Below are 9,275 nucleotides of genomic sequence, written 5' to 3' on the forward strand. Positions count from 1 at the left end.
TGCCCTTTAAATCCGCCCGGCATTCGCACCTGTGGCGGGGCTACTTGTGCGTGTGATCGCAGCCTCTGTTGGTCTTCAAGGTGCCCCTGGACTCAACCGTTATTCTGGAGAAAATGGCTGCTTTGGAGGGTGGGCTCTATGGGTCCTGTGCCCCACGAAGGTCCCTCCCCTCCCTAAGCCCCGCCCCCCAAGGCTCCACCCCCCAAATCTCCAGGTATTGCCCCACCCAGAGCTGTTAACCCTACTCAGAACGGTGCCCGTGAACCTCTTGCCTGACTTTGGAGCCAGAGCTGGACTCTGCTTCTTGGATTCACCCCCAACTGTACAGCCTGCGATGGGAGTGGGAACTTCCGGCTTGCCTTTGGGCTGGGCTTTGGGGCGTTGGGTACTTGGGCAGACCCTGCTGCCTCTCTGTGGCCAGAGCTGGCCCAAAGTGCTGGGCCTGGACGTGCCCTTGCCGGAGAAGTAGGTCAAGCGATCAGTTTTATTTTCCCAGAATTGCTGGCCGGGCGTGTGGGTGTTAAGCCAGTTTGGTGTAGTGGTTAAGTGCGCGGACTCTATTCTGGGAGAACCGGGTTCGATTCCCCACTCCTCCACTTGCACCTGCCGGTGTGACTTTGGGACAGTCACAAGTTCTCTCAGGGCTGTTCAAAAGAGCTCTCTCAGCCCCGCTTACCTCAGAAGGTGCCTGTTGTGGGGAGGGGAAGGGAAAGGAGATTGTAAGCCGCTCTGAGACTCCTTCGGGTCGTGGACGGCGGGGTACAAATCCAATCTCTTTTTCTTCTTCTTAAGCAGATCCCCTCTCTTGAAGAGCGAGGGCATGAAATCGGGCCTTTACTACGCTGTTGATGGCGCCTTCCTCTCAACAGACGCTCAAGCCATCTGTTTATTTATGATGTGTGTGTGAATGGGCTTCCTCCCGGGGAGCTGCATTTCTTTTCTGGGAACTTCAATCCAGCTCTGAGCTCTTCTTTCTTTCTTTCGCTGCTTCGAGAGCCCGGTGGAGTAGCCGTGTCAGTCTGAAGCAGTGGGAACGTGCAGATCTGTCCTCGCAGAGGAGGGAGAGCTTGTACCTGAATAAACCTTGGTCTTAAAGGTGCCACTGGACTGTTTTGGATTGTTAGCTATGGGGGGGGGAACACGCAGATCTGTCCTCCCAGAGGAGGGAGAGCTTGTACCTGAAGGCGGGCCCGGGGGGGGGGGGGCTTTGTAACTTACCTGGCTGCTTCTTGCTCCTCGTGGCCTGACTGAGGACTGTTGGGAGCGGGGAGGCGGGGCTTGTTGCATGTGCCCGCCCCCTGGGCTCCTTACTGCTGAAGCTCCTTACTGCTGGAGCTCCACTCCTGTGTGCTCCCGCAGGAAATTACCCCTAATCCTACGGAAATCAGCAAAGAAAACCTTTATTGCACGGTGATATATTTTCAAACTGCCAGTGCCTGTAAATGAAGTTGCCTTTAACAGCACAGGAGCAGGGGTTGGTAAAATGTTGGCAACCCGGGGGGAACGTGATTACAGGTTGTCGCTTTCATGCTTCCCTCCGTTTTGGCACCTCTCTCTTCAGAAATTATCCTCCCCCGTCAACCGCTAATTCTACAAATTAGCTCGCATGTTAGCGACTCGTTTCGGCTGCCGTGGCGGACGGGCTCACATGTCAGGTTGCGAGCTTGTCGTTTGCAAGGGGGAATACACGAAATGTTCCTCTCGGGGCTTAATTAACAAGAAGTCAACATGCCTCCTCGGAGCCCGAGGGATGGGCCGCACAAAGGTGCTCCGACTCAAGTTTATAGATGGGGAATGCACATTTAAATGATTCGGAGAGACAGTTATGTGGGTATGTGGGTGGCTTTTCCTTGCAGGCGTGGAAGAGCATGGCGTAGTTCTTAGAGTGTTGGACGAGGCCTGGGGTCATTTTGTAGAAAAAGAGGTGCAGGAGCTCATTAGCATAACTCAGCATAACGTATTTGCATATGCCACACCCCCTGACATCACCGAAAGTGTGTCAGAACGCAACACCCACTGCTCAGGCTCCACTGGACTGTTTTGGATTGCTAGCTATTTTGGGGGGGGGGACGTGCAGAGCTTGTACCTGAATAAAACTTGGTCTTAAAGGTGCTACTGGACTGTTTTGGACCGGGGGGGCTCTGCAACTTACCTGGCTGCTTCTTGCTTTGACTGAGGGCTGCTGGGAGCAGGGGGCGGGGCTTCTTGCATTTGCCCACCCCCTGGGCTCTTTACTGCCGGAGCTCCGCTCCTGTGCCCTCCTGCAGGAAATGACCCTTGGTAACAGCTATATCTGTTGTTGGGTGGTCAGTCCAACTCTACCCCAGATGACCTGGATCGGGCGCTTCAGGACTTACCTGGCTGCTTCTTGCTCTGACTGAGGGCTGCTGGGAGCAGGGGGTGGGGCTTGTTGCATGTGCCCGCCCCCTGGGCTCTTTACTGCCGGAGCTCCGCTCCTGTGCGCTCCTGCAGGAAATGACCCCTGGACGAGGCCCAGTAGGGTGGCCAGCTGTGGGCTGGGGAATACCTGGAGATGTTCTGGGTGGAGGCTGAAGGGGGCGGAGTTTGGGGCATAAAGCCATAGAGTCCAACTTCCAAAGCGACCATTGTCTCCAGGTGAGCCGATCTCCGTCACCTGGAGATCAGTTGTAACAGCAGGAGATCTCCAGTCACTACCTGGAGGTTGGCAACCCAAGGCCCAGATAGTCCCCGTTTGAAATTCAAATTCAGCCCTGAGGGCCACCAAGTGACCGTGGGCCAGCCATAAGATTCTATGACGCTGCCTAGTGTCCTGGCCCCACTGGTGGACCCCCTGATGGCACCTGGTATTTTTGGCCACTGTGTGACAGAGTGTTGGACTGGAGGGCAAGGTTCCCTCTAAGCTGTGGAGTCCTGTGAGCAAAAATTCAGCTTTGTGAGCAGCCGGCATTCAAGTTGTGTGCTAGTGATTGGGCTACTGCATGACTTAGTTTGCCCTGGAGCCGTCCCTTCCTGAGCTAAGACAAAAATGTGTGAGCCGGAGGCTAAAAAACTGTGAGCTGGCTCACACTAACTCGGCTTAGAGGGAACACAGCTGGAGGGGACACTGGCCTGATCCAGCATTGGCTTCTCTGAAGTTCTTATGCCTTATACCAAATCAGGCCATCGGCAAATGGAAATCAGTATTGTCGACTCAGACTGGCAGCGGCTCTCCAGGGTCTCAGGCTGAGGTCTTTCCCGTCACCTCCTGCCTGGTCCTTTTTAACTGGAGATGCCGGGGATTGAACCTGGGACCTTCTGCATGCCAAGCAGAGGCTCTGCCACTGAGCCACAGCCCCCCTCCATAGCTCTCTGGGTTCTCAGGCTGAGGTCTTTCCCATCACCTCCTGCCTGGTCCTTTTATCACCATGAGTTTTCCAATCTGGGATTGGCAGCCTCACTTATGGGGCTATTGCAAGGATAAAATGGAGGAGGTGAGATTCATTTATCTTAGGATGCATGAACAGAAGCCTTGTGTCCAGATCACGGGAGGTGGTCGTTCCGCTCTGTTCTGCTATGGTCAGGCCTCACCTGGAGTCCTGTGTACAGTTTTGGGCACCATGTTTTAGGAAGGATGTCGACAAGCTCGAGCGTGTCCAGAAGAGGGCAACCAGGATGGTGAGAGAGTCGGAATCCAAGTCTTAGGAGGAAAGGCTGAAAGAGTTGGGTCTGTTCAGCCTGGGAAAGAGAAGGCTTAGAGGGTACATGATTGCAGTCTTCAAGTATCTGAAGGGCTTTCATGTAGAAGAGGGAGCGGATCTATCCTCTCTTGCTCCAGATTGCAAGACTAGATCTAATGGGTGGAAATTACAAGGAAGTCGATACCGGCTAAATATCAGGAGAAACTTCCTAACTCTAAGAGTGGTTGAGCAGTGGAACAGACTGCCTCGGGAGGTGGTGGAGTCTCCTTCACTGGACGTTTTCAAGCGGAGGTTGGATGACCATCTTTCAGGTATGTTGTAGGGCTGTCTTTTGGCTATGTTCCTGCAGAGTGCAGGAGACTAGACTAGATGACCTGCAAGGTCTCATTTATGCCAGCTCTGGCCCTCATAATAAATGAGTTCGACACCCCTGATTTAACCCAAAGGAGTTTGTAAACACTCTTCCCCCCTACCCCCACTCGTGAGCCTTAAAAATTAATTCTATGGAGGGCTTATTTAGAGTCACTCAAAGCCTGACTTGGTAATGAATTTGTTTAATAAGCTCTTGGCAGCCCTTAAACACATAAGCCCTCCCATTCCCGGCCCTACTTCTGCCTGTCGAAACTTTCCCCTTTTCCATGCAGGGCTGGAGTTTGCAAGTCAAACCATCCCGAAGGATTAGATTATCTGTGTCCATGGACTGCAAAAAAAAAAAAAGGGTACAACCGTGATTGCGTGTTTGGAAGTGGACAAGGCGGGTTATCCTTCGATAAGAAGCTGGGGTCATTTTGTAGAAAAAGAGGTGCAGGAGCTCATTAGCACAACTCATTAGCATAACTTATTTGCATATGCCACACACCCCTGACATCACAGGAAGCGTGTCAGAAGGCAACGGCCACCGCTCAGGCTCCACTGGACTGTTTTGGATTGCTAGCTATCAGGGGGCGGGGGAAGATGCAGATCTGTCCTCACAGAGGAGGGAGAGCTTGTACCTGAATAAAACTTGGTCTTAAAGGTGCCACTCGACTGTTTTGGACTGGGGGGCCGGGGGGGAGTTCTGCAGCTTACCTGGCTGCTGCTTGCTCTGACTGAGGGCTGCTGGGAGCAGGGGGTGAGGGTTGTTGCATGCGCCCGCCCCCTGGGCTCTTTACTGTTGGAGCTCCGCTCCTGTGCGCTCCTGCAGGAAATGACCCCTGAAGAAGGAAGGAATTCTCCTCCTCCCAGTTAGTCACATGCCCATGAAATCTTGTCTTGAGAGATTTAGATGCATCTGTTGGAATTAATCCGAAAGCTCCCATGTTCCTCCGCTTTCCACTGAATATATAGCCACGCTCAAAGCCTGTCCCCTAGGAAAGGAATGCTGGAGGTTTTTTTTGGCAGGAGTCTTGATCGGCTCCCGGCAACCTGGTACACATCATCTTGAACCTCAGGCGGGAGATGCGTTCCTGCGGTTTGGTCTAATTCTCCTCAGCCCTTGCTATGAGTCTGCAAGTTTTGCCTGTCGGCCACAGAAATAGTTTGTTTTCTTAAGCAGGAGAAACGGTATGCTGAAGAGTCTGAAACAGACTGATGGGGGGGGGGGGTATCTGACCATATATTGGAACAAACAGGGATTCAAGAGGATAATGCCTCTTCTCCCCCTCTCCCCATGTTTTCCAGGAAGATTGGACAGTGGCCGGCATCAAGTCACGTGTTCTTAATTCTCATAATCAGGGGTCATTTCCTGCAGGAGCGCACAGGAGCGGAGCTCCGGCAGTTAAGAGCCCAGGGGGTGGGCACATGCAATAAGCCCCACCCCCTGCTCCCAGCAGCCCTCAGTTAGAGCAAGAAGCAGCCAGGTAAGTTGCAGAGCTCCCCCAGGCCCCCCAGTCCAAGACAGTCCAGTGTTACCTTTAAGACCAAGTTTTATTCAGGTACAAGCTCTCCCTCCTCTGCGAGGACAGATCTGCACCCCCCCCCCCAAAGCTAGCAATCCAAAAGAGTCCAGTGGAGCCTGAGCGGTGGGTGTTGCCTTCTGACACACTTCCGGTGATGTCAGGGGGTGTGGCATATGCAAACAAGTTATGCTAATGAGTTGTGCTAATGAGCTCCTGCACCTCTTTTTCTACGAAATGACCCCTGCTCATAATGTAATTTTTAAAATGGATTTTATGCATGTGTGGTGTAGTGGTTAGTGTTGGACTAGGGTCAGGGAGACCCAGGTTCGAATCTCCACTCTGCTGTGAAAGCTCGTTGCGTGACCTAGGGCCAGTCACATACTCTCAGCCTCGCCTCCCTCACAGGGCTGTTGTGAGGATGAAATGGAGCAGAGGAAACATACAAACAGAGAGCTGGAAGGGACTCCAAGGATCACCCAGCCTGATTGTTTTGAGGAGCAACCTGTACGCCGCACAAGAGGCCACTGTTAGGACAGAATATGGAGAAGCAGAACGGTTTCCAATTGGATCCACCTGGACTGAATCGAGACCTAGGTTTCCCATCTCGTTACCAATGTTGATTTCTCTATGCCTACTACCTCTCTGCATGTCACAGCTAATCCTCACACTTTCTATTGTCATTTGCCTGCTAATGTCATTTGGCATCTGAAATCACTCAGTTTTCCAATATATAGGTGGACTCTCATTCTAGCTGCATCTGAGTAAGTGAGCAGTGACTCACAAAAGCTCCTACCGTGCCACAAATTTTGTTGGTCTTTAAGGTGTTCCTGGAGTCTTGTTCTTTTCTACTGCCACAGACAGACAAACACAGCAACCCATTTAGCTGCACAGAAGGGGACTGTTTTGGGCCGGGGGCCGGGGGGGGCTCTGCAGCTTACCTTGCTCCCAGCAGCCCCCAGTCAGAGCAAGAAGCAGCCAGGTAAGCTGGAGAGCCCCCCCCCGCCCCGGTCCAAAACAGTCCAGTGGCACCTTTAAGACCAAGTTTTATTCAGGTACAAGCTCTCCCTCCTCTGCGAGGACAGATCTGCACGTTCCCCCCCCCCCAATAGCTAGCAATCCAAAACAGTCCAGTGGAGCCTGAGCGGTGGGTGTTGCCTTCTCACACACTTCCGGTGATGTCAGGGGGTATGGCATATGCAAATAAGTTACGCTAATGAGTTACGCTAATGAGCTCCTGCACCTCTTTTCCTACGAAACGACCCCTGGCGATAAGTATACAGTAAGTCCAAAATCCAACATCAGTTCCTTGAAGAGTTTGTAACACAGATTGAGCTTGTTATACAAGTGACGAAATTCCCCGGAGTAAACTTTCATTTCATTAACAACTTCTTCCGAACAACATCAAAGAGACCTACATAAAATACATAATAATTACGATATACCTAATGCTATGAGAAGAAAAGCAATGTACCATCGAAGCTTCAACGGTATAGATACAGATGTTCCGTAGCAAATATGTACGGAGCTTTAAATAGTAGAATTGTATTCCTTTATAAGGAAGTGAGTGGATACACCTGTTAAGGCATGCCCGCTGTTTGAGATTAGTATTTACAATGGATTAGGGCAGTGATGGCGAACCTTTTAGAGACCGAGTGCCCAAACTGCGACCCAAAACCCACTTATTGATCGCAAAGTGCCAACACGGCAATTTAACCTGAATACTGAGGTTTTACTTTAGAAAAAACAACCCATACAATAATTTAAGATGATCCAAACAAAGTAAGGAAAGCAATCCCAAATGCTTTCATTGACTTAAAATGATTTGGCAGAGAATTCGACACTTTGATGATGGTCTGGGCCTGGCTGGGGCGATGGGACGCGTGCCCACAGAGAGGGCTCTGAGTGCCACCTCTGGCCCCCGTGCCATAGGTTCGCCACCCCTGGATTAGGTTAAGAGTTCTTCTTCTTGTAATCCTCCGTGTTTTATAAAACAATTTATAAAATATTTTGTAATTTATATGAGATCTTTGTAATTTTGCAGTTTTTGTATTATGTCCATCAAGGTCAGTATTGCCTACTCAGACTGGCAGCAGCTCTCCAGGGTCTCAGGCAGAGGTCTTCCACTTCACCTACTGCCTGATCTTTTAGCTGGAGATGTCGGGGATTGAACCTGGGACCTTCTGCTTCTAAAGCAGAAGCTCTTCCACTGAGCCACAGTCCGTTCCCCACACATGAAACTGCCAAAAGAACCAGTTTGGTGTCGTGGTTAAGACCTCAAACTCTAATCTGGGAGAACCGGGTTTGATTCCCCCACTCCTCCACATGCAGCTGCTGGTGTGACCTTGGGTCTTACAGAGCTGTTCTCTCAAGGGCATTTCTCGAGAGAGCTCTCTTATCCCCACCTCACAGGGTGTCTGTTGTGAGGAGGGGAAGGCCGCTCTGAGACTCCTTTGGGTAATGAAGGGTGAAGTATAAATCCAGTCTCCTCTTCTTTTCATACTGAATCAGATGCTTGGTCCAGCAAGGTCAGTCTTGTCTACTCATACTAGCAGTGGCCCTCCAGGGTCTCAGGCAGAGGGTCTTTCACATCACCTACTATCCAATCCCTTTCCCCCCACCTCCGCTGGGGTTCTGGGATCTTCTGCATGCCAAGCAGATGCTCTATAAGGAAGGCCAAGCCCCGAAGAATCGATTCTTTTGAACTATGGTGCCGGAGAAGACTCTTGAGAGTCCCTTGGACTGCAAGGAGATCAAATCAGTCAATCCTCAAAGAAATCAACCCTGACTGCTCCCTGGAAGGCCAGATAATGAAACTGAAGCTCAAAGACTTTGGCCACCCAATGAGAAGGGAGCACTCACTGGAGAAGACCCTGATGCTGGGAAAGATTGAAGGTCAAAGAAGACGGGGACGGCAAAGGATGAGATGGCTAGACAGTGTCATAGATGCAACGAACATGAAGTTGAGCAAACTTCAGAGGACGGCGGAAGACAGGAGGGCCTGGCGAGATCTTGTCCATGGGGTCACGAAGAGTCGGACTCGACTGTGCGACTGAACAACAACAACAACAACCTTAACGTCTTGTGGTCTTTTAGAGAACTCTTCAGAATGTATCTTAACGTCTCTTAGCTATGTCTTTATTGCATCCGGCACAACCGGGGAGGAGGGAGGCTTTAGATGGGAGGCCTCTGTCCTTCTGCAAATATTTGCCACCGGTAAATCAGCGGCCAGACGAGAATCGATCCCCAAGAACGGATTCTCTGCAAGGAGAGCAGTGAAGAACCACGGTCGTTTAAGAGCACCATGCTTTGGCTGGCCACCATCGAGAATACGCAGCGTTCGCTTTTGGTGAATTTTTTATAAAGCGATGGGCATAAAATATTTAAGTGAAAACCCTCCAGGAGGTATTCTGTGCCGAACAAATCGAAAGGAAACGGAGCTCCATTTGGGTACAGGCGTCCGTTGCGCGTCCCCTCCGACGGAGAACAGAGAGGAGATCTGCTAGCAGGGCGGGACAGATGTTCAAATAATGACAGCCGACAGGCTTTCTGGGGCACATTTCTGTGGATCGGTTTACCACCACCGCAGTTGTCCTTCTTCCAAATATGAAAAAGGGCTTTGTGGGGAAACCCTGCATTGATTGAGAACTTTATTCCTTATGTAAGGGCTGAGGGGGTGACATGATCGAGGTTTATACGATGATGGAGAAAGAAGCAGATGGAGAAAGAAGTCCTTTTCTCC

Source organism: Gekko japonicus, unplaced genomic scaffold (assembly GCF_001447785.1).
Source record: "Gekko japonicus isolate JY-2015 unplaced genomic scaffold, Gekko_japonicus_V1.1 scaffold6442, whole genome shotgun sequence".
NCBI classification, from domain to species: domain Eukaryota; kingdom Metazoa; phylum Chordata; class Lepidosauria; order Squamata; family Gekkonidae; genus Gekko; species Gekko japonicus.